The following is a 26,367-nucleotide window of genomic DNA, read 5'->3' as shown; positions in this document are numbered from 1 at the left end:
GAACTCGCAGTAATTACAGGCATCTGGCTGCTAAGTGCTACTTAACAGCACTTTAGTCTGCTGCGCCACCAAGGCTCCTCAACTATAAAATGTTTTAAACACAACAATGTTGATTAGGGCCAGTTGCAAACAAGACCCACTAGAAGATAACACCTACTGAAAGTAATGTATCAATAATAGTTTTCCTTTAAAGAATGCAACCTTTTTCTAAAACAATAGACTCTACAGTCTTTGTAGAGCTGCCTCATTATCTCATTATCTTTAGTTCATCAGCCAACATATCCTGCTATATCCAATATTTTTTCTGCTATATTAAGCATATACATATTGCAATTAGCATAAGTCTACATAATAGATTACAAGCTTACCCCTCCTTAGGTTAGCTGCCCTCTGGTACCATAATAAATTATCCATGTTTCAACTGAATTGTGGGCTGGTTTCTTTGATTTCAACGAATTCCCGGATAAAATTATGAAAGAAATTTCTCCTGCATAGGAAAATAATTAGACTTTAGTGATCAATGCAAGTTTAGTTAAATATCATATAGATATTACAATGTAGGTGAGAAAAAGATCAGATACAACAGTGCCAAAATGTTTACAACTGAAATAAGAACCAATACTTTAAGTAGGTCTTAGAAATAAATGGTAGAGTGTGATGTGATGAACAGAAAGTAAAAAAAGTAAAAGGAATATATTTCAAATAATAATATTGTGTCAAATTGACCCTCTCACCCAACCTCCCTTTTTGTAAATTCACCACTCCATGGTTGGGGGAGCAGCTGAGGGAACGTTCAGTCACTTAGAATCAAGTTAAGGTGAGTGCAGGATTTTGTAACAATTTAAGGGTTACGGTTAGCAACTCAGATACTGTATGTCCCAATTTAAGGACAAGAATCCTGAATTCTACCTTTGATAACCTCACTCCAATTTTTGTCCATACAAAAATAGAATACAGCAATAGCTGAACATGAAGAGACGGAAAACTATGCTGCAAAAATAAAACATGAATGGATTGAAACAGTCCTTTATATTGAATCACATTATTTCATGTGATAGGATGTCAAGAAAATGAAAGTTTGCAGCTCCAAAAAGCTGCCTTCTCCCCCCCCCCCCCACTACATTCATGTAATTCTAATTATGCCACAGAGGCAGAACACTCTATAAAGGTGTTTCTTATCCTTCTCTCTCATCTACTCCTTTTCTGAAGTAATTACAGACTGAGAAGTTGCTATGTGACAATGAATATCTGATGCAGAAATCCCATGGAATGGAGAATGTATTTAATGGTGTGTCTCCATAAGAAAATAAGTGACTGGTGCAGTCATTCTTATGGGCAGAAGCCATTCATCAAGGTTAAGTACTTCTTTAAGCTTCTCAAACAACTCATTTGGAATCTCAGGCTCCCTTTTCCCTTGGGCCCTAAGCAGTTACTGGGGCTGCTAGCTGCTTCGAGAGGATGAGCAACTGGACCACTTCGGCTTTAATACTATTGTATTGAGGCAACCTAGACAAAGTGTCCTCCATAAAGCTTTTCCCTCCTGGAATATAGTGCAGGCTAAAATTGAACCAGTTAATGTATTGAGCCCATCAAACTTGTTTAGGAGATAACTTGCATAAGGTTTTCAGGACTTCCAGATTCTTACAATCAGTCCACACTTCAAACAGGGTTTTTGCTCCTTCTAAATTGGTAGAGGTTTTATAAGGAAAGTGACGTTGACAGCTTTTCATTCTGTTCATTTTTTTTTAATTTGATTTATATGCCGCCCTTCTCCAGAGACTCAGGGCAGTTTACAATGCTCTAAGCAATAGCCTTCATTCTTTTTGTATATTTATACAAAGTCAGCTTATTGCCCCCACAACTGGATCCTCAATTTACCTACCTTAGAAAGGATGGAAGGCTGAGTCAACCTTGAGCTTGGCGAGATTCGAACCTGCAGTAATTGCAGGCATCTGTCTTAATAACCAGCTTAATAACAGGGTGCCTTAGACCACTGTACTACCAAGGCTCTTTTGTGGTCCCCAGTAAAATTCATGGGAATATCTTGTTGCCAATGAAAATGAAAGATTAGGGTTAGGTCTACTTGGAATCAAGCCCAAAATCTAGTGCTAAAGATAGATTTTTATTAGTTTTCTAAGGAAAGCAACAAGTACAGCTTTTCATTCGCAGTTGTTTGATATCTATAGTCTATAATCACATTGATTATAGACTCATTATTATTATATAACTCATTATTGATTAATGAGTTAGGGTTAGGGTTAGGGTTGGTGCTATTTGGAGTCATGCCCAAAATATACTGCTAGGCAGGGGTGAAATCTAAAATTTGTTACTACCGGTTCAGCCGATGAGGTTGTAGAAAAAAATGCTTTTAAAAGCATCTGATGATCCCAGCTGAACCGTGCGATCATCAGAGGCATTTTTTTTAACTTTTAAAAGCATTTTTTCGTTGGAAAAGGTTGTAGAAAAAATGCCTTTAAAAGTAAAAAAAAAAAAAAAAGCCTCTGATGATCACACTGCTCAGCTGGGCATGGGGGCGGGGGACACAGGGATTTTTGCTACCAGTTCTCTGAACCACCCACCGCCATCGCTACCGGATCGGGTGATCCAGTCCGAACCGGGAGCATTTCACCCCTGCTGCTAGGTATAGATTCTTAGTGATAATGGTAGCAAAGTGAACCTGACAGTTTTCCATTCAAAGTTCTTTGTGATCACACTATAATACATGGGAAAATCCATGAAAATGAAAATGAAACTAAGGTTATGGAAAGGTTTAAAGTGAGGGTTAGGTCTACTTAGACTCACAGCCAACAACTAATACTAGATATAGATTCTTCGTGGTTTTCTAAGGAAAGTAATAGTTACAACTTTTCATTCAGAGTTGATTCAGAGGCAGAATAAATTACATGGGAAAATCCCATTGCCAATGAAAATTAATCTAAATTTTGATTTAGGGTTAGGGTTGGGTCTACCTGGAATCACAGCAAAAAATGATGGTAGGTATTGATTCTTAGTGGTTTTCTAAGGAAAGTAACAATCACAACTTTTAATTCAGAGTTGGTTACGTTTCAGAGTAAATTACATATGACAATCCAGATGCCAATGAAAATGAATGAAGGATTAGGGTTAGGATTAGGGTTAGGTCTACTTGGAATCATGGCCAAAAACTAGTACTAAGGATGGATTCTTAGTAGTTTTCTAAGGAAAGTAACAGTTACAGCTTTTCATTCACTGTTGATTATGATGCAGAGTAAATTACATGGGAAAATCCCATTGCCAATGTAAATGCATCTAAAATTAGGGTTAGGATTAAGGGTAGGGTTGGGGTTAGGATTAGGTCTACTCGGAATCATAGCCAAAAACCAATGCTAGGTATAAATTATTAATGGTTTTCTTAGGAAAGTAACATTCACAGTTTTCCATTCAGAGTTAATTATGACCCAGAGTAATCCCAAAGGTGCTTTTTTCAAGAGGCAACTGGATTTTCTGGTTTTTCTTTGAAAACATTTTGCTTCTCATTCAAGAAACTTCTTCCATCCCTGACTGGATGGTGGAGAATGGAAAGATTTAAACTCTTTGCAGACAGCTGGTCATTTGCATTTGTTTAGAGACTAGTTGAGGCCACCTGGAAATTTATCTCTGTCGTCAGGGTCACTTGAGTAGTGCAAAGGGATGTGGAGCTGTTCTTGGAACTGTTTTAGTTTTTTTCCCCTTTTCCATATTTGCTGATAGGCAGGCCTTCATCTCCATGGTGTAGGGTTCTGATGACATCCATTTTGTGCTCCAGTGGGTGCTGGGATGGATTCCTACTAGTGTTCTAAAGAAACTAAAAGTTACACCTTTTCATTCGCTGTTAATTATGATGCAGAGTAAATTACATGGAAAAATCCCATTGTCAGTGAAAATGAATCTACGGTTGGGGTTAGGGTTAGGGTTAGGGTTAGGTTTACTTGGAATCATGGGCAAAAAATAATGCTAGGGATAGTTTCTTAGTGGTTTTCTAAGGAAAGTAACAGTTAAATCATTTCATTTGGAGTTGATTATGATCCACAGTAAATTATATGGGGAAATCCCACTACCAATTAAAAAAATCTATAGTTTGCTTTAGGGTTAGGGTTAGAGTTAGGTCTACATTTAATCATGGGCAAAAAAAATAATACTACAGATAGTTTCTTAGTGGTTTTCTAAGGAAAGTAACAATAACAGCTTTCCGTTCTGAGTTGATTATGATGTCAAGTAGATTACATGGGAAAATCCCATTGTACATAAAAATGAATCTAGGGTTAGGGTTGAGGTTAGGGTTAGGGTTAGGTCTACCTGTAATCATGGGCAAAAAATAATGCTAGGGATAGTTTCTTAGTGGTTTTCTAAGGAAGGAAAGTAACAGTTAAATCATTTCATTTGGAGTTGATTATGATCCACAGTAAATTAAATGGGAAAATCCCATTACCAATAAAAACCAATGCAGAGTTTGTGTTAGGGTTGGGGTTAGGGTAAGGTCTACTTGGAATCATGGACAAAAATAATACTAGGGATAGTTTCTTAGTGGTTTTCTAAGGAAAGTAAGAATTGCACCTTTTCATTCAGAGCTGATTATGACGCACAGTAAGTTTCATGGGAAAATCATTTTGTAAATGAAAATCAATCTAGGGTTGGTGATACAGTTAGGGTCAGGGTTTGCACTACTTAGAATCATTTGCAATAAATAATGCTAAGGGTGGATTCTTTGTGGTTCGGGCTAGGGTTAGGGTTAGAGTTAGATCTTCTTGCAATCATGGTTCAAACGAAGGCTAGAGTTGTATTTTTAGTGGTTTTAGGAATGAGAAGGGACCTTAGAAGCCTTCTAGTCCAGCCCCTGCTCTAGCAGGAGATCCTATACCATTTCAGACAAGTGACTGTCCTGTCTCTTCTTAAAAACTTCCAGTGATGAAGCCCCCACAATGTTTGAAGGCAAGCTGTTCCCCTGGTTAATTCTCCTCACTATAAGGAAGTTTTTCCTTAATTCCAGGTTGCTTCTCTCCTTGATTAGTTTCCAAGCATCGTTTCTTGTCCTGCTCTCTGGTGCTTTGGAAAATAAATTGACCCCCTTTTCTTTGTGGCAGCCTCTCAAATACTGAAATACTGCTATCATGTTTAGATCGTCTTAATGTTAGACGTAACCCTAACCCTAACCCCAACCCTAACCCTAGATTCACTTTCATTTACAATGGGATTTTCCCATGTAATATACTCCGCATCATAATCAACACCGAACGAAAAGGTGCAACTGCTACTTTCCTTAGAAAATCACTACGGATCAATCTCTAGTATTTGGTTTGGATTTACATGGGATATTCCAGTGTAATTTATTCTGCACCATAATCAACTCAGAAGAAAAGCCTAACTCTAACCCTAACCCAAACTGTACATTGATTTTTATTGCCAATGGGATATTCCCATGTAACTTAGTCATAATCAACTCTAAATGAAATGGTATAACTGTTACTTTCTTTAGAAAACCTCTAAGACTCTAAATGTGCATATTAGGCTACATTCTGATATTTTAAAAATGTGTACTGTTTCTAAAAACCTCTAGCTAAGAGAATGGAGACTAACTGAGCTGAAAAGGAAGAAAGGGAGGGAGGGAGGGAGGAAGGAAGGAAGGAAATTGAAAGATTTGTCCATTTTCTTTTCACCTGTCTAACTAAATGTTTGACTTTGGTCCTTTTGCAACATAGTTCTTGGAGCAAAGCTATCAAGATATGATGCAACAAAGGGAATTGTTTTTCAACCAGTTTTCTACAGAAACTGACATTGAATAGGACTGAGAGGAAGTTACTGGCTTCAGGTCACCCACTGTCTAGGAGAAGTCTAGAACCTACCTCTCTCTACTTTTGATCCAGCACGTTAACCACTCTATCACTCTGGTGGTTCCCTCAAGCCATTATGTTTCTATATTTTGTAAAAGATCCTAATGGGAGATGTGCTACTTACCATTGATACTATACAATCTTGAAAACAAGACCAATAATATGATGGTTTTCATAGCAGCTGTGCTGTGAACATAGTGATAAGCATCTCATCATTAGTATAGTTAAAGACAGTTTCATATTTTCTCATATGATTGATCTATTCTAGTGTTAAAAGGGGAACAGGGGGGGTAGCGAGGACTACTCGGCACCAATATAAATTGCTTCTGCTACCCAGCCTGGAGTTTTGAACACCCATAAGTACATGTCATTGAAATATGACAGTCTTAGCTACTTTCTACAGTATCTTGATAGAAACAGCTGCTTCCTGAAGGCATGATAAAAGACCAACTCAACAGGGGAAGAAGCCTCTCTCAATTTCTGTTTGCTTTAATGAGGAAAACAACATCACGAAACAAGGTCTGCATCAGCTGGAGCAAAAACTGTCTCCATTTGTTAATCAGTTCCCATGTCCCCAGCATGGTTTTTCTGTTGTCATGGTAGCTGAGAGCAAAGAAGGCAAACAGTAATGTAAATACACACCAAAAGTGATATCAGTGAAAAACACAAGACCATTTGCAATTACTGGCAGTTGCAGAAGGCAGCAGATTCCGAACATGAGGTGGCTAAAACACACTACATAAACTATGATGGCTGCTTTTAAAAACAGGGAAAAGGGGAGCAGAAGGACATTTACAGTATCACGTCAACTATTGTGACACATGCTGCAGAATACCTGCAGAACTGATTGTAAAAATGAGATTCTTCTCTTTTCCAGCAACATAACAAGGTGGCATAATTGGAAAATAATGATGATGATAACAACAACAACAACGACTCCCTTTCTTTTCAGGAGGACAGACTGCAGTGTTGTAGCTTCCCCACAACCAAATATAGTGGCTGTGAGCCATAAGATTATCACCTCCCATGAAAATCTATGCAAGTATAATTCTGTCTATAAATACTTAACCACTTAACACTTAAAACAAACTGAAATTCAGCACACTTCTGTGTCAGCTTTAAACTAATCTCTGTAACAGTAACACCTTTTGTGGTTTTGTTTTTGATTCAGGCAGATCCTAATCAACAAATAACAATGCAGGCTCCAATTCCTCCCAGTTTATGCAAATAAATATTCTGCACTCCATTTACACAAAAGAAACACGGGATGCATTTTTGTACTTCACTTAATTTTATGTTGTCTGTTTCCAAATATAGGAAATGCAGATTAAATTTTCTAAGACAGTTATGAGGACAACACAGGAGGCAGAGATACAATATGGACAGGATGCCAGTATGGTGATAATAAAATGTAAAAGGAATAACTGACACTTCTGTAGGGCAAAATGCTTTTCCGTTGTTTAGCATTCAGACAAGCTAGTTCATAAGAAAAAATGGCAGTAATTAAATAGGTGCAATCAAATATATTTCTAATTTGTTTTGAGTTTTTTGTTATTTTTTTGCACCTTTGAGTCATTGTTGACTCCTGGCAATTTAGGAAGAATTCAGATTTACCATTGCCTCCTTCCTAGGACTGAGCCCAAGGTCACCCAGCTAGCTTTGTGCCTAAGGCAGGACTAGAACTCACAGTCCCCTGATTTTAACCATTGAACAAAACTGGCTCTAATAGAGTCTCATAATTAAACTTTCCAGCTCTCCATATCTCAAAATAAAGTGCTAAATAAAGTAGGTTCTGGAACCTGATTGTATTTTTTTATACACAAGATACTTTCAGATTCTATTAAGTTCATATACCCACATGGACCACCTGGTCCATTTATCTGCTTAGATAGATAACTGTGTTCAAATAACACACTCGACAAGACAAGATTTTGGACTAAATCTTCAGCTTTAAAAGGTGAAGCAGGATCCCCACAGGATCATAGAGTGTTTCATTCTATATAAATTTGCTAGGATGGAATGGGGAGAGGTAGAAAGGGAACAAGTGGTTTGAACCACTGGCAAAATCACAGGAAAAAATATCTCAGAACAATTCCACTCATAAAACTTAGACTGGCTCCTTTGTAACAAAAGAGAATAGGCATGCAAAGGAATACGCCCTCCCCAGAATTCTAATCAGAAAAAGAGAGACTGAGCAAGAAGTCATGAAGAAAGAAGATGGGGAAGGGGACTATCATCTGAGATATTGACTTTACAGTAGTTTGCTGGATTATCCTTTTTGTTTGCACCCTAAATGTCCACTGCAATCAGTCATGCCCTCCCCCAATCATTGGAATATTTAAAAACAAAAGATCTATCAAGGATGCATGTATATATTTATGCTGCTTTGAACCCTCCTCAAATCAAACTTTCACTTAAATCTTCCCAGTAATCTAATAAATAAATAGACATGTATGCCAAGATGTTGAGAAATACTTTCCTTCTTGCCTATAAATCTAAACTCTGAACTACCCATGGGATCAGAAGGTTTGCGTTGTGATTATTGTGGTTCCAGTTCCTCTTAAAGTAAATTATTTCTCTGCACATTTTAAAACTTTCAAATATTGTTCAAGTTGCTTTAATCCAATTGGCCAAGGGTAGATTTATCCTCTGTCATAAGTTTGCTAGTGGGCTTGTGTGACAAAAGGGGAGCCATTTAAATAGCTAAACCTATCTTTTCTCTTTGCCAAAGAATGCACATGTAGCCATTTGACAAAGCTCACTCTCCTTTTGCCTCTATAAGTTGTGTAGGCTGACAGAAAATGAGTTAGGAAAGAATGAGCTTTGCCTATGGGAACCCATTGATTATGACCTTAGTCCCAGTTTAATTGAATATACGTTAAGCCTAATTATTCCAAATGTGTCTCTCTCTTTATGAAGCTTCCTATTTGAAAAAAGATAATTAAGGTTGCTGTTTGGGGGGGGGGATGATATTTTCCAGCAGTTCCGACATTGATTCTTAACTACAAGAGTTAAAATAGAAGTTATATAGGAAAGAAAAGATGTACATTAAGAGAAACTATATTGCTAAACATTTTTATTGAGCTTTCATGTTCCTCAGGGAACATCTGGGGCTAATTTAATATGTCACTTGTAAACCAGCATGTTTTGTGTGCTATTGATGTTGAAACCTTTCTCCTATTTCCATATCATACTTTCTGAAAGCAGCTGTAGGAAGACCATGCAAATGTTTTGTCTGTGTTTTGAAAACTGTGGGAATCTTGGAATGGAAATTCTTAAGATTTCAATGAATTTAACTCAATGCCAAAAGGATGGTTCCTATCCTATGGGGACGAGGCTCAATAAACCAAACAGCAATGCAAATCTGTCAGACCCCAAAACTAAGAATGACACTTGTGATTCTTCCGTGCTGAGTCCTTTATTGTTTCACACCTATAGACAAAATCTTGCCAGACTCAGCACTTTACTATCTGCATCTACAATGTACTGTGAACTATTGGGGAGGGGCTGTCTTCACCATCTTTCGCTCATAAGAGCTGTGATGGCACAGAGGTTATAATACAGTACTGCAGGCTATTTCTGCTTACTGCCAGCTGACTGCAATTTGGCAGTTCGAATCTCACCAGGCTCAAGGTTGACTCAGTCTTCCAGCCTTCTGAGTACCCAGATTGTTTGAGGGCAATAGGCTGACTCTGTAAACCACTTAGAGAGGGCTGTAAAAGGACTGTGAAGTGGTAGTCTTATTGCTATTACTATAATATCTGAATTGAGTTGCCTTTTAGACCTCTGGAATGCAATTCGTCACTCTTGGGATTGGCCTCCTTATCACGTTCCACCCCAAATCTCAGTGAGAGGTCTAAGAGAACACAGTATCAGGACATGGACTGATTGCAACAACTGGACTAATTCCTAGCACTAGAAAGGAGGTGTAATTTGAGACAGAATGGCTGCTCCCGGACAAGTGATGGAATCAATCTGAGGCAAGAGCATTGGGGTGAATACACACGAATATTGTGTGCAGGTAATCTTTTGGGGATATATGAGAAACTATGAGAAAGAAGCAAGCTACAAGCCTTGTTTGTACCTACCATATAGAGAAACATAATATTGTATCCTGGGCATCCTACAACATGTTAAAAGAATCTAATTAAATAATTAGATTTGTATAGTCACCAATCTCATATACATGAGTGGGTGGGTGGCTTACATAAAAACAGACAAAATTTGAACTATGCATTGACTTCTAAAGCCTTACTGTGAGTTCTATAAAAATGAAAGAGGATTTGATTTGAAACAAACTGGGATATCAACTTTTGAATTCCAGCATCCACTTTGGGAGAATAATCGTTAGTGTACATAAAAAGTAGTGGTAATAAAGAAGAATTTAATAAGAGGATTTCTGTTTTCCCCAAATCAGAGTGAGCAGGATAATTTCATTCCATCCCAAAGATCTTAAGATCTTTCAAAACAAATTGTTTTGAACATAATAACTCCCTAGTATTTATGAACAAAAATATAATTAAATAATTTGCTATTGTTGGATGATGCTTTGCACTTTCTAATTTACTAGATCTGGGCTGAAAAAATGTGGGCAACCATTAGAAAATTACTGAAAACTAACTTAGTGATTATCTGGATTTTTTGCATATGTCTGTAGCCCAAATTTGGGAACATACTACACTATTCTTTTTCCATAGTTGTTTATGATTTAATTACATAGTTAGGCATGTAACCATTTTTATAATTTAGAGAGATATTATCCAAGAAGGAAAATCTCCTTTATACCAGCACATTTTATTCATGTTATTCTCCAATATTCTCTGGTTGACTTTCAGGATATGATCAAATTTAGGCAGTTTGTTCAGATCTAATTAAGAAATTAACAATTACTCAGACTTGGCAGTTTGATTTTTTTTTTAAAAAAAAAAACACCCCATATTCTTAATGCTAACATCACCCTGGCTGTTTATACATGCCCATATAACATATATTTATAGAATATATTACACTGCTGTCAGAAATGCAAAGCTAATACATTGAAAATCCCCCTTGGGAGAGGGGGAAAAGCCTCCATTGTCTGGCCTGGATTGCAAAATTGCATTGGAGGCATTCTTCTCCTTGAGAGTCTGAGGCAGACATATGGCATGTTTGGGCATATTATAAAGATGAAACACTACTGCCTTTTTATCAAATGGAGCTGGTCAAAGTTGAGTGGAATGTGCTTTCTGAAAAAATAGGTTAAACATATCACACCTCATTTGTCTTACATTTGATCCAGTGCATAGATGGAATCTATGCCTATTATAAAAATAGCTCTCTAACGCTAGAAAGCCAGTCTGATGAAGTGGTTAAGGCACCAAGGTAGAATCAGGCAACCGTGAGTTCTAGTCCCACTTTAAGCATCAAGTCAACAGAGTGACGTCTGGCCAGTTATTTTCTCTCAACCCTAACGAACAGGCAAATTACTTCTAAATTCTTGCCAAGAAAACTGCAGGGACTTGTCCAGGCAGTCATCAGGAGTAAATGCTGGTGATACTCTAGGATGATACTATAAATATCTCCCCTATTCCTCCAGAACAACAAACTCCTGATTAGAAGATTTACTACTATACTGTATCATCAAGAAAACCTTGAAGAACAAGGATGAGGAAATGTAACTATCTGGTCTGGAAGAAACAGCATTGCCCCAGTATCTTTCTTTTCATTTGATTTCAGTTCCATCCTTTAAGAAACAGACTGACAGTCCATCAGAGGGCACTGTCAGGACAATGTGTCATTTTCACAAGAGATTGGCTTAATAACACCTTGTGGTCACAACCACATTGCAGCTTGCAGAAAAAAAATTAGGAATAACATATTTTAAGTATCTTTAAGCTTGTCAGAGCACATAAAATGGTAAGTCATTAACTACCATACAGCAACATTGCATTTGCCTTGCAATAATTTGTTGTTATATCTGGGTGTCACTGCACTTCAATGTATATGTGTGAAAACAATATGGCTGAATGACACAATACATTCTGTGTAAAATTAACAATAATGGAGGGGGATATAAAATTTACAGAAGAAAAGTGGTGGGCAAGAAGATATATCATATGTCTTTTCATTCAGATTGCAATTTTTAAAAGTCCCAACAAAAATAACAGCATAATTTTGGGTATACTTTCCCTCTTAATTCTCATAAATACTTTTCTGAATATGTACACCTGGAAACTTTCTTTCTGTTTTCTCTTACATCTGAATTTTTGTATACTTTTTCATAACTTACCCAATTGTAGAGTTGTGATCTGCATCTCAGATGCAGAAGAAGGGTAATTTTAACATTCAAATGTAATTGGGACAGTGTGTAGATTTGGAAAATGTAAACTGTAGATTCTGTACTTGTCCCTATATTTGTAAAATACTTTCAGTCTGACGCATATTCATGCAAACAGAACTCTTTTCAGAAATGATTAAGCCAAAATTTGTTCAGAAATAATACTTCACATTTGGGGAGGCTGAAGTAAGTTGTGCTTTTAGTTTGGGGAATGATTTTCATCTAATGCAGAATGGAAGAACATGATTTCTCTGTTGGGGTCCCTAATCCATTCTCAAGAATTAGAGTACAGTGTAACAGTGTGTAAAATGGTATCTTCTCCTCTTCCATTTGTGAACCTTATAGTTGTTTGGAAAATCCAAAGGATTCTCACATACCTATTTAGTGAAATAAAAAGCTGTCTCAACCATGAACTTCTGATACTTGATCTGTATTTTAATGAAAATATACCTAAAGTGCTGCATTTAATTATATATTGAATGAAGCTTTGTTGCTTAAACGGTAAGAACGCAGTTCAAAAAACTCCAACATATGTTGTGTATATTAGTGAAGTATGTTCATCCAAATGCATTAATTTAGGTAAAATTACTCACAAAAAGTTATACATGAAAAAATATGATCAAAACTATATAGGTTTTGAATATAATAGGAGACATTAGGAGGAATGTGCATAAAAATGATTTGTAAGAGTGCAATGTAGCAGTAACCCCTCCTCCTCCTCCTCCACCCCCCCCCCCAAATAAAACCAGAACAAGACAAAACAGAATATTTTATTTGGCCAAATATGATTAGATTGATGGTGCAGAGGCTCTCAATGTACATGCAAAGCAACAGAGTAATAATAATCGTAATAAGAGGCGTAGTAGAGGCGGTAGTAGAGAAGATGAGAAGGATAATAATACTACAGCCATACAACATGAGTAAATATACTCAGATATAAAACAATACTGTGAGGATTAAGTGTTCAGCAGAGTGATGGCATGAGGGAAAAAACTGTCCCTGTATCTAGTTGTTTTGGTATGCAATGCCCTACAGTGGTGTCCTGAGGGGAGGAGTTGAAGCGGTTTATGTCCAGGATGTGAGGGGGTCTGTAGATATTGTCTATCTCCATTTAGTGTTGAAAATACTGAAGAGAAACTGAACTGCTTGTCTGACTGCTGTACTTTAAAACCTTTTTTCATTTTCATAATTTTGTAAAACCCTGTAATCTACCACCAGGAGAAGGTCAAAATTATCTACAGAAAGAGCATTTCATTTAACACAGCGTGGTTTACTTTTCAGCCACAGGCTGACGCAAAAAATAGTACCAAATATGTATTTCACAATTCTTCTGCTTTTCTTCTCTATCTAATACCTTAAGTACTGTATTTTACATTTCTCCTGCCTTCAAAATCTAATCTCTTAATTTTCAAATACTATAGTAAATGGTACTTGTTGATGTACAAAAAGAAAGATGTTCTGATGCAGACCTACGAAAATTGGTTGGTCTAGGAAAATTGCTGTGTGTGTTAGAGATGGAACAGAGCGATTACACAGTAAAATGTTGGAACTCATAGGACTATGATCACAGCAGCATGGGGATAATAGATGTCTTGACAAGTAACCTTTAAGGGCTGCAGCAGTCTCTACCTTTAGCAATTAGTTAGTCTGAGTGTACCATTTCTACCCTCCAGTTGGATATCATGGCTTCAGTCAAGAACCAAGAAAAAGACTGAAGCTGCCCATCCTCCTGTTCAACATTTTGAAGCTGTAATTTCTTTTTGAATTATAGCCTCCTAATTCTTTGAGAATTATTAGTTTCTCCCTCCACCACCTTCTCTCACTACATCTTTGAAAATATTAATCAAATCATTGATGGTGTTTGAAAAATAAGATAAGGACACTTCATATGAGATTCAGGAAAAATAAAAAGCATTCCACATATGACACCTTTCTATTCAGCTAATAACAACAACAACAATAACCTTAGCATCAACATAATATACCTGAAATATAGAACTAAGTGGGTATATAGCAGGGGTGGGTTCTACTTATCTTTACTACCGGTTTGCATTGCGCCCGCTCACGCCCGCTTGCTTCACTCACGCACACGTGCTTTTCTGCGCATGCGCAGATCACCTATGATGACGTCCGGGTCAGTGGGCGGAGCCTCCCGCCGGTTTTACTACCAGTTCTTGCGAACTGGTCTGAACCGGGGGGAACCCACCACTGGTATATAGGGTATATGAACAAAAAAGAGATTTAAGAGATAATAACAATAAAAGCAAGCCTCATTAGGTAGTGCGACATCTTATCATGGCTGGATCTCATTTCCTTAGCTCAGTTTCACATTGTCTCCAAGAAAGCAGCCTTTGCATGTTTGTTAGCCCTGAAGACTGTAATATTTGTGTCCCAATTGTTGGCAGTGCACTCTGACTAAGCATATGCAATGCATGAAGACTCATCTGTGTCCAGAGACCTACAGTGATGTTGGCTGTTAGCTCCATTTTACAATGTTTTCTGTAAATCTTTTTATGCATTCATGCCAACAAACATAAATTCTCCAAGAAATTTATACATGCACACACATACACACACATACACACATACTGTATATGAATGTACTGGATGTATGTATGATTATGTGTGTGTGTGTATTATAGTATATTATATGTAAGTATGTATGAAATGCTATGTGCAAATATATGTATTAAACAGCACAAAAAGCAGATTACAAATAGAAACAGAGTTTATAAGATTTGATTTAGGTTTGATTAAGTTTAACCTTGATTGTCTCCAAAAATGCTAGAAAATCTGAACTCAGCATAAGAAACACAACCCTTCCATTGTTTTTTTTTCTCCTTGAACCCTTTTTAACAATGGATGCTGAAGGAATATCCTTCTACAAAATTCCTCCCAAAGCATTTTGCTGCCTGAATTATTCTGATCTAAGAAACAATTCTAAGAAACTTTAAATAGAGAAGCAGAGAGGTCTACTGATCTCTAGCAGGAAGATCACACATTTATGACACTGCATCTTTCTGTCTCTCATCCAGACAATTTTCTCAATGCTCAAGCATGGGGAAATACACTGTCGTAGAGTGTTGTGATGCAGTTATCCAATCCTAGATGTTGGTGAAGGAGAGATGGAGAAATCAGTGAAAGAATTCTGTTTTTCATGGTAACACCCAGATTGATAGCGATCTTAGTAGCAATAAATAATGTAGATTTATTTATTTATTTATTGTTCCAGACCAATAAAATTTAGGCCACTGGTGAAATCCTCCACGGATTGCCACCGGTTCGCTGCCCGCGCATGGGTGGTGCGCGCCAAATGTGCGCTGCCAGCGTGCATGCACAGTGTGTACCAAAAGCACGTGGAAAAAGCAGGCTTGGGAAGGTAAGTAGAATAGTGAGGGGAGGGTAAACAGCTGTGCCGTGCAGTTTAGCTTTGCTTGTTCTGCCCCAGCTCCGGATTTCCGAGGATATTGATACACACCAACGGTCCTTATCAAATTTATTAAGTAGCAAGAATAAACAAGACCGGCAAAGGTTGGCAACCAGCCCAGAAAACAAGATATGATAAACCAAAATACTCTGAAATAATACGAGTTGTTTCCAGCAAGAATGCACTAGCTGCGTGCGACTTAAATAGGCTAAGGGAATGGCCAATTATACTCAAGTCCTACTCTCGAGTAGACCTCCTCCTCCTGAGTAGCCACTCCTGCCTTTTGGCAGCCCTGCGTGCTCGAGCATTGAGGAGAGCCTCCTCCACTTTGCTGTCTCCACTTGAAGGAGCCTCTGGAGGTTCTGAAGGCTCTGGCTGAGTCTATGCCTCTGGCACCACATCCTCTTCAGCCTCCTCGCTGTCCGACGCGAGCGTCGGCTGCACAGGCTGCTGGCGCGACACCACACCAGCCTCCTCTTCGTCGGGATCAGCCACGATCCGTGCAGGCCGCTGGCGGGCCACAACATTGCTAGAAAGCAGGATTTCCTGCTTTCTAGCGAATATAAACTGTGTGGCACAGCTGATTGTTGGAAATACTGGTTCAGATGAACCGGTAGCTTTTTTTTAACTAGATAGAGGATATCAACCACCTTCTGCAAACCATAACTTTTGGCTTGGTGGACTGAGGTGAAGCAGAGATTTACCCCAAAGATTTGTTTCAGCCAAAATCTGAGATTGCAAAGTCTCAGGTGTGCCCCAAGGGAAATGCAGCCAAGCTCTAGATAAACAAAGACATTTGATAGACTGCAGCATGTGGCTTTCTGAACCTTAAATTGGAAATCCTCCAAATTAGAACTGTCTGTATATACAGAATTTTGCACTGCATAGCAAAAAGTCTAGACCCTTTGCCTTTTACAGTTTTATTGCTGCTAGAACATAATAATTGCCTTGATTATTAGCATCATTAAAGATTGCATTTTGAGCTCTAATCTTACTCAATGGGTTATTGAGGTTTGGAAAAGGACACCTAAGTACTTGAAGCTGTTAACCTGATCAATTGGGCTTAATAGGGGTCTAAAAACACATTCTGGAGAAAACTAGAACTGGGTTTTTGAATAAGAAATTCCAAAGGATTCCCTAGAAACAATAGGATGATAAAGCAGCTAGATATCTACAAAGGGATACCAGAGTTATGGGGAAATGGACACATCGTCTGCATGCATGATGACATGTAAATGTAAATTAATGTTAAAATCACTCTACCCTTCATTTGCAAAGTCAGAATCAAAATGGAAATTCTTCATAATTTTTCAAAGTACCCATGATTGTCATTTGGAATTCTCTGCTGTCAAACAGGTAAAAGAGTAAAATGTAAAAGTTTTACAAAAAAAAAAAAATCAGACTGCAGCAGCCTTTTTCTACATGTATTCAATCTCAGGCAATGGCTAAAGAAATCACAGGGCTGAAACACCAACATCCAGCAAAAACTGGAAATGACAGTGACTTTTTTTCTTTTTCGGGGGGGGGAGAAAAATATTATTTTCCATTTAAACAGAAATCCCTTCGGCAATTTAACTAGTGTGAATAACAGCATGAAATTTACAGAACAAATTATACCCTGGAAATTTGTTGGTAACTAACAATTATTAGCCCTTACAATTCTAAAAATGTAATGTGTCTTTCAACTAAAAATAACCAAGCAAATTTGAACTGTTAGTTTATAAATGTACACAAAAGATGACTTCCATAGGCTATAGCAGAAAGAGTACTGATGAAGGACACCATGCAGAATGTATAGTAACTTGCCAACACATTCAGCCTTTATTTATCCCTCAGGAGACCAGTCCTAGTTGGAAAAGAGCTTTGTGACTAAATGTTAGATTTATATTGAAATATCATGTAGTGTTGGGACTGCTAAGTTTGTTTGTATTTTAAAATTTCCTCGAGACAATAAAAAAGCTTACTATAGTGAGACATATCTCATTCCTTATTTTAAGGACCAGTAGAGGAGGAGCAGGAGCAGGAGGAGAAGAGGGAGAGGGAGAAGGAGAAGAAGAAGGAGAAGGAGAAGGAGAAGGAGAAGGAGGAGGAGAAGGAGAGGGGAAGAGGAGGAGGAGGAGGAGGAAGAGGGAGGGAGGGAGGGAGGGAGGAGGAGGAGGAGGAGGAGGAGGAGGGAGAAGGAGAAGGAGAAGGAGAAGGAGAAGGAGAAGGAGAAGGAGAAGGAGAAGGAGAAGGAGAAGGAGAAGGAGAAGGAGAAGGAGAAGGAGAAGTTTTTTTCAGTGTTGTGAAGTAGGGAAAAAGGGAAAGGGTACGAAAAATAGGTGGCCCCAACAGTAAGATCAATTTTATCTGCAGATGCCCCTGTACTTAGTTAATGATGTTATTCCATGTTCTGTCAATTTATTAAAATTGCCTCTGGAAAACCAGTCATCCAAATTTAATGATAATGGTATTAGCATAGAAAAACTGCCATCAAACAAAAGTATTTCTGTCTATGTCTTTTTTAATTCTACAATTATTTAAAAGTAGGTATACTGCCCCAAGTCACATGTAAGTAAGGTGGGCAGCTATATAAATTCAATCAATAAATAAAGCAAATGAAAATATTGTTTTTTGGATGGGAAGAGAAATCAATTACAATCTATATTCTTTCTATCCATCTACTCAACATTCTACTTCTATCACTCCTATTCTTATTCATTTTACTTTATCTATTTTTTTCTTTCTAATTTCTATTCCTCACCCACATATTCTTTCAGATTGCTTTGTTTCTAATGTCTTTTCTTCTTTTCTGGTAACCTCTATAAAGTTGCACACTCCTAAACTGGTAGAGATTAGAGGAAAAGATAAATGGATGGATGGGTGGGTGGATGGGTAGTAGGATGGCAGGATAGGATGGGATGGGTAGAACCAGTTTGGTGTAGTGGTTAAGGCATCAGACTAGTAACCAGGATGGTGAGTTATAGTTCTGTCTTAGGCACAAAGCCAGTTAGGTGACCTTGGGCCAGTTACTCCCTTTCTGTCTTTCTAGGAAAGAGGCTATTTATTTATTTATTTATTTTATTTTTGAATTTGTATACCGCCCTTCTCCCTAAGGACTCAGGGCGGTGTACAGCTGCATAAAACATAGACTACAAATATTAAAATACCATTAAAAGATATATATAAATTTGGCCCCATAATTAAAAACAGTAACAAACCAATTAAAACATTTAAAAAGTGTTAGGCCAGCCCGGCTTGCTGGAAAAAGAAAGTTTTAAGGGCACGGCGGAAGGCACCGAGGTCTTGGATTCTCCTTATCTCTGGGAGCAGCTGATTCCAGAGGGTAGGTGCCCCCACAGAGAAGGCCCTCCCCCTGGAGGTCACCAGCCTACATTGTTTGGCTGATGGCACCCCGAGGAGGCCCTCTCTATGGGAGCGCACAGGTCGATGGGAGGCCGTCGGTAGCATCAGGCGGTCTTGAAGATAACTAGGTCCTATGCCATGGAGCGCTTTAAAGGTGATAACCAACACCTTGAAGCGCACCAGGAAAACCACTGGGAGCCAGTGCAGCTCTCGCAGGAGCGGTGTTATATGGGAGCGCCAGGTAGCTCCTGTGACTACCCGCGTGGCCACATTCTGGACCAGTTGGAGCCTCCGGGTGCCCTTCAAGGGGAGCCCCATGTAGAGAGTGTTGCAGTAGTCCAGGCGAAAGGTGACGAGGGCATGATGACTGTGCACAGGGAATCCCGATCAAGAAAGGGCCACAACTGGCGGATCAGGCGAACCTGACAAAAAGTCCCCCTGGCAACAGCCGTCAGATGTTCCTCCAAGGACAGTTGCGTATCCAGGAGGACTCCCAGATTGCGAGCCCTCTCCGAAGGGGCCAAAGACTCGCCCCCAATAGTCAGTGATGGAATCAACTGACTATATCGGGATGCCGGGAACCACAGCCACTCAGTCTTGGAAGGGTTGAGCTTGAGCCTGTTTCTCCCCATCCAGATCCGCACAGCCTCCAGGCAAACTACTTCTGAAATTTTGCTAAGAAAACTTCAAGGGCTTGATCAAGAATTGCCAGGAATTACAATTGACTTGAAAGGACAAAAAATAAAATAAAGTATGTATATAGCAATAACACTTAGATTTATATACCACTTCACAGTGCTTTATAACACTCTCTAAGCAGTTTACAGAGTCAGCATATTGTCTCCAACAATCTGGGTCCTCATTTTACCGACTTTGGAAAGCTGGAAGGTTGAGTCAATCTTGAGCCACTCAGAATCAAACTCCTGGCTGTGGGCAGAGTTAGCTTGCAATATTGCATTCTAACCACTGTGCTACCCCGGTTCTATTTGTAATTCTGCAAACAAACATAAACAATTATGTTTATGTGGATATCACATAGATATACATACAAAGGATAGTTCATTAGAGAAGAGAGACAGATGCTTCTGTATTTGACAGGGACAAGGGAAAGGTTTTGGTGAAATTCGTTTTTCTGCTTCAGTTTTATATCGTGCAATATGTTTCTGCTACTATTTCTTTGAAACTGGGTTCAGATTATTTTTGGAAGGGGGAGTAATGCATACTGTTAACTCTGCTTCACCAACAAATAATGTATTTCTTATAAGCCCCAAAGGCTACCAGTCACTATTGACACAGATTATCATTTGAGCATCTTTTACTGAAATTAAGATTTATAAATCCTTAATTTTGACCAAATCCTGACCCTAATTGGAACCAGAGCAGTAACCAAAACTGTTACTCATTTTGCAGATTTATTTAAATGTGCTGAAAAGTCATAGAAAGCAATGACATGTGTTGTATATGCGTATGGATGGATGGATTCTTATACACTGCATTTGATTTCTTTAAAAAAAAAAACTGAAATGCTTTGTCTACTGATAGTTATTGCCCTGGAATGTTGCTAAGCATTAAACCATTTCCATATGGTGAAGAAATGCAATATATATGCATTCATTACTGTAATACATTCCAGAAAGCAGAACACACATCACACCAGAATGATAGATAAAAAGTGGCCGTGGAATCTTATATATACTGTATATATGTGTGTACATATATATATATATATATATATATATATATATATATATATATATATATATATATATATATTCAAACAAAATCTCTTGCCTTTGGCTATGTTCCAGCAAAGTCACTCTTGCAAAAAGAAAAAAAAAAGAGCCTTACTATCCTTCCATATTGATTTGATTATTAACTGTTCTTCAGAATATTTTCCCTCTTTTTTTTTTTTTTTGTATGACTTGATCTATTTATGTAGCAGTTTTTAACTCTGGCTATGTTGCACACTTTGAGAAACATTTCGCATACATGTTATGAAGTTAAACGGTTACAATAATACAAAATGTAATAAAACTAATAATAATAAAGTCAGGCTGACTAATGAGTTGGCGTTAGATTGGATAATTCTCTAGATTTCCTAAAGTCATTTATATTCATTCATTCCTCTCTCTGTGTGTGTCAGCATATCTTGGCACACTGACATTTTCTGTCATTTGGGAAATGTGAAATCCTTCTACCTTCTCTCCGCTTACATGGGATAAAATCTCATAGAAGCCAAAGAAATTAATTATTGAATTATCGTATCTAACATTGTTCCTTAAAATGCCATGATGGGAAAAGTCACCTAGAGGTGGCTTTCTTATGGTTTAAAAGGATTACATGAATCATCTCTGATCATTGTCCAAGACATGAAATATTTCAGGGACAAAGACATGGCAGTGTCCACTGATAAGTGGCCCTTTGATCATCACGCAAGAGCATGATTCACAGCTCAAAAGGTTAGGAACATGATGTGCTAGCATGGCTCTGCCTCTTTTAAGAAGGCTGCCAAATATAAGGGCTCACTCAGGGAGCAAAATAAATGTATGCTCCCTTCTGGGAATGCACTTTCATAATTGCCTGTGCTCTTTGATCTATCGCTTCCACTTCTGCACATTCCAACACCTGGCCTAGGCCTAGGCAGGGGTCCCAAGTAGAAATGATAATCAAAGCAGCTGTATATGATCAGCGCTGAGAATAAACAGCTGGTAATGGGACATTCCACATACTTTACTTCCACCCAGAGTGCACACTTGAGAAAGCAGGATAAATCATCTAGGAGTGAAAGGGATCATACAAGTACTCAAAGTCTTTATAAAAAGAAAAAAGAGAAGGAGGACAAGCGGAGGAGAGAGAGATATTATTTTTTGTACTTGTGTTTGTGCTATTTCCTTCAGTCATTTAAAGATTATTAGTAATATTAGCATTATTCATAATACAAAAGAAATAGATTGTTTTTATTGTATTAAAATACCATGGAATAAAGAGCTAGTACATCTTATACTACCAAATTAGGGGCAACAGATGTTTAAAATGTTGAATTATGAATTCATTGTGCATGGGGAATAGCATAGAAGATCATGGTTAGTACTGGAAAGAAAATTACTCTAGATTTACAATCTTGCATTGTAGGTACCATCTTGTTCTCACCTTGTCTCTTTCTCCCCATTTTTGCCTCAAAGTCGCTGGGTGCGGGAATGGAAAGGCATCCTCTCAGATCTATAGGAGAAGATAAGGAAATAATAGCACAGCATCATGTCTATGGAGCTTCTCAGTCATCCAGGTTATGATTGTCCCAAAGGTACTTTTTCAAGAGGCAATTGGACTTTCTGGTTTTTCTTTGAAGATGTTTCACTTCTCATCCAAGAAGCTTCTTCAGCTGAACAAGTTTTTTTGATCAGAAGTGAAATGTCTTCAAAATAAAAAACCATAGAGTGCAGTTGCCTCTTGAAAAAGCACCTTTGGGATAGCACAGCATCTTGACTTCAGCAAGGAAGGTGGGAATCCAAGAAGATGAAAGGGACCAATGGAAAATATATTGATTTGATTTGATTTGATTTGATTTGATTTGATTTGATTTGATTTGATTTGATTTCTATACTGCCCTACTCCCGAAGGACTCAGGGCGGTGCACAGCCAAACAATAAAATACATACATACAAAATTTAAAAGTGGAATTAAAATCAAATTAAATAGTTTTGGCCCAGACAAATTAAAACCCCAATCAATTTAAAACCTATTTTAAAATTTGAATATATAAAATACTAAAAAATTAAAAAATTAAAAATCTTTTATAAAAGAGGGAGAAAATTAGGCCAGGCCCGCCTGGTGAAATAAAAAGGTCTTTAAGGCACGGCGGAAGGTGCGCAGATCCGGGATATCTCCCCTCCCCCCAAATAGTTCCAGAGGAGCTTCCAGTGGAAACTTCAATACTTTCTTCACAGTATTTCCTCTTGAAAAACAGCTATACCAGTGGTGGGTTGCCCCTGGTTCGCACCAGTTCTATAGAACCAGTAGTAAAACCGCCCACTGACCCCAACATCATCAAAATGCTTCTGCGCAGAAGAGCATGTGTGCCCCGCTGCGAACTGGTAGTAAAGGTAAGTAGAACCACCCCTGAGCTAAACCAAATGCTCAAGTCATATAAGATTTCTCGAAAGCCAACAGAATTATGGGGACACAAGTTTGGTGCCAATCTTACATCCGCAAAGCCCCCAAAGACACCGAGAATGGATTAGGAGATGATGGAGATGATGGAAGCAACTACACAATGCACTAAATTTCCAGCACAGTACAGGTGACAGCGGCCCTTTCTTGATCGGGATTCCTTGTGCACAGTCACTCACACCCTCGTCACCTCTCGTCTGGACTACTGTAACACTTTCTACATGGGGCTCCCCTTGAAGAGCACCCAGAGGCTCCAACTGGTCCAGAATGCGGCCGCGCAGGTAGTTATGGGAGCTGCATGGCGCTCCCACATAACACCTCTCCTGCATGAGCTGCACTGGCTCCCAGTGGTCTTCAAGGTTTTGGTTACCACCTTTAAAGCGCTCCATGGCACAGGACCTAGTTATCGTCGAGACCGCCTGCTGTTACCGATGACCTTCCATCGACCTGTGCGCTCCCACAGAGAGGACCTCCTCGGGGTGCCATCAGCCAAACAATGTAGGCTGGTGACCCCCAGGGGGAGGGCCTTCTCTGTGGGGGCACCTACCCTCTGGAATCAGATGCCCCCAGAGATAAGGAGAATCCAAGACCTCGGTGCCTTCCGCCGCGCCCTTAAAACTTTCTTTTTCCAGCAAGCCGGGCTGGCTTAAAAAAAAGAAAAAAAATTAAATGTTTTTTAATTGGTTTGTCACTTTTTAAATTATCGGGTCAAATAGATATATATTCTTTTAAATAATGTTTGTATTTTATGTTTCTTATTTGTGGCTGTACACAAATAAGTAGTCCTCCGGGAGAAGGGCGGTATATAAATTCGAAAATAAATAAATAAATAAATTTATGGATCACTATAATTTCCTAAAAGGAAACCTATAAAACCTATAGGTAATTTACCTATATAACCTAGTGCCTATATAACCATAAAGCTATTAAAGAAACACTGCATCTGTTATACTACCCCCAAGCTAATAAAAAAAAGATAATCTATGTCATTGATTTACCTGAGCTTCTAGATCTGGGATCACCTCAAAACTGTGAGTCCATCCATTTAGGAACCTTCTACATATGCAAAACAGTTGTTGTGACCCAGGCCCACATAGCTGATTTTAAATGCAAAACAGTTCCAGAAAACAAACAGATTTTATTAAAACAGCTGAGAATTAACTCATTCTCAGCATACTCTAAATCAAATGAAAGCAAAGTCCTCAAAACACCAGTCTTTAGTTTATCTCTGACCTTAGGATAATTAGGCAAACTGCCAAAGGCTTTTCTTGGCAACAGTTCAGGAACAGAAGAAATAACTACAGCCAAACAAGAAGCAATTCTCTCAACGGTTGTTTTCTGGCAAAGAGGCCAAGAGCCGTTGCTGATCTTTTAAGCCTTATGGGAGAGGCCAAACATCTCTTGGCCCTACTCCTGAATCATCCTCTCTGCTTTATCTGCTCCTGCCTTCTGGCAACTCTTCTCATACGTGCACTGGGAACAGGCTCCTCCTGTTCCTCTGCCTCTCTACTGTCAGCCTCTGGAGGCTCCTAAGTCCGCACATCATTCCCCGATGGCCCTGGCCCCATCTCTGCCTCTGACGCACAGCCCTCATCAGGGCCTTCCCCAGCTTCCAGGACTGGCCGTGTTCTTCCTCAGCCTCATCACTGTCTGACTCCTCTGCCAGTTCCGCAGGCTGCTGGCGGACCACAACAACAGTCTGCATCGAAATCCCATCTCATCTTCCTCACAATTTACTTCTGGCGAAGTAAAGACCAGCCTTGAAAACTACTGTACTACCAAATAAACAGATGTATAATAGATTTTTTTTTTAAAGGTCAGCACTCTTTCACTAAAGAGTAAAGCCATTGCTCTTGGCTATCTACTACCTTCAAAGTAAGATTCTGTTTAAATGTCATTTTCTACACTGATCCAGGCCTAAGAATGCCCACGATGCCTAACACGTGCTGTAGGGCAATAGATCACTTTCCTCAATCCTTTTTTCATTCAGCCAAAGCTGTAAATAAATAAACAACTTCAGAATACTAACTTCTTGATATAAACATGCCAATCAGGTACAACACCTAGCATAAGTCATTGAGCATTCGGAGTATTATTTCACCGCACAGCAAGGGATCAATAAAACCAGTTGTTAATATTGTGTCAGATTCACTGATTCCTTTCTCCCAAGCAGAGATCAACAGGAGTGAATAATAGGCACCTGACTTTTATTGAAGAGTTAAACCACGTATTACAGCTTTTTATGGCACTAAACTGAGAACTGAAAAACAGTAAATCTGGTACTGGGAAGCTTGTCAGTCAAGGGTGTAAATCACCTTAGCGGTAATTCCTATAATATAAGGCCAGAATTTATTGGGTGAATATGTGCTTTGTTCTTCCAAATAGACCAACTAGGACAAGGGATCAGTTCACACATGCAATATGCATACTGTAAAATGGATGGACTTCAACTGCACCGTCATAGCCACTTTCTTGATTTTTTTGACACTCATAGATCACTACTCCCCTACCCCACCTTGCAGATCCCCTACATATGGCCAGGCATTAAAACTCATTTTTTATAATATATTTTCACTGACATGTCTATTGCTGCTATAGAAACTACCCTTTTGTGCTAGCCAGGTTTTGCCCATCTGGTTACTTTTAATAATCCATAGAGTGCCATGAAGGACTGAACCTCACACTCAGATTCTATTTTATCCTCTGTAAAGGGCTGAGAGGAGTCTCAAATTTTAGGAGTTTTGGCATTTTACTTCCTCTGCTACCACTTCACTAAAACCTTAGATTACAAGACTGCCTGTGTTGAGGGTGGGATCCTTGGTGCTTTCTGAGCTTGGATGTTTTCTATGCTGACATTTCATTACCAAGCTAGATAACTCATCAGTTCTAGTAGGAAGTTCTACTAATTTGATAATGAAACATCTGCAAGAAAACATACAAGCTCAAAGAGCACCAAGGATCCCACAGTTCGACCCTGAGCTACAAATATTCTCTTTTATCGGTACTGATTGTTCTGCATAGCAGGGTAGGCAATTGAGAATCCAACTGTGTGTGGCTCATTTTTCTGCTTTTCTGAATAATGAATCCCAGAGAAAACAGGAAAAGTAAGTACAGGCTACTTTCCACTTGAAAACACAGGAGGGACTCCCATTCCTAACCAACATTCTTAATCTGAAATCCAGGTTAACTACAAGCGTAAGCATGGAAAGTGAAAAGCCGATAGGCAAATAAGGTTCTCCCTGTTTAAATCAACCATTTTTATTTAT

General features: G+C 38.6%; 1 long non-coding RNA gene across 3 annotated transcripts in view; it reads left to right on the top strand.

Annotated features, from left to right (window-relative positions):
- Positions 1-26,367, top strand: part of LOC148116819 (uncharacterized) — a 100,943-nt gene that overhangs the window by 33,706 nt on the left and 40,870 nt on the right. The window contains exon 6 of one of the 3 annotated variants that reach the window (XR_015731406.1): positions 11,422-12,005. The exons of the other annotated variants lie outside the window; for them this stretch is intronic. This is a non-coding gene — a long non-coding RNA (uncharacterized LOC148116819). Of the gene's footprint in view, positions 1-11,421; positions 12,006-26,367 lie in introns of those variants that run through there. 3 annotated transcript variants of the gene reach the window in all.

Source organism: Pantherophis guttatus, chromosome 1 (genome assembly GCF_059756535.1).
Source record: "Pantherophis guttatus breed Tessera chromosome 1, ASM5975653v1, whole genome shotgun sequence".
Lineage (NCBI taxonomy): Eukaryota > Metazoa > Chordata > Lepidosauria > Squamata > Colubridae > Pantherophis > Pantherophis guttatus.
Note: the sequence above shows the minus strand (reverse complement) of the source record. Positions and strands in the feature narration are given on the sequence as shown.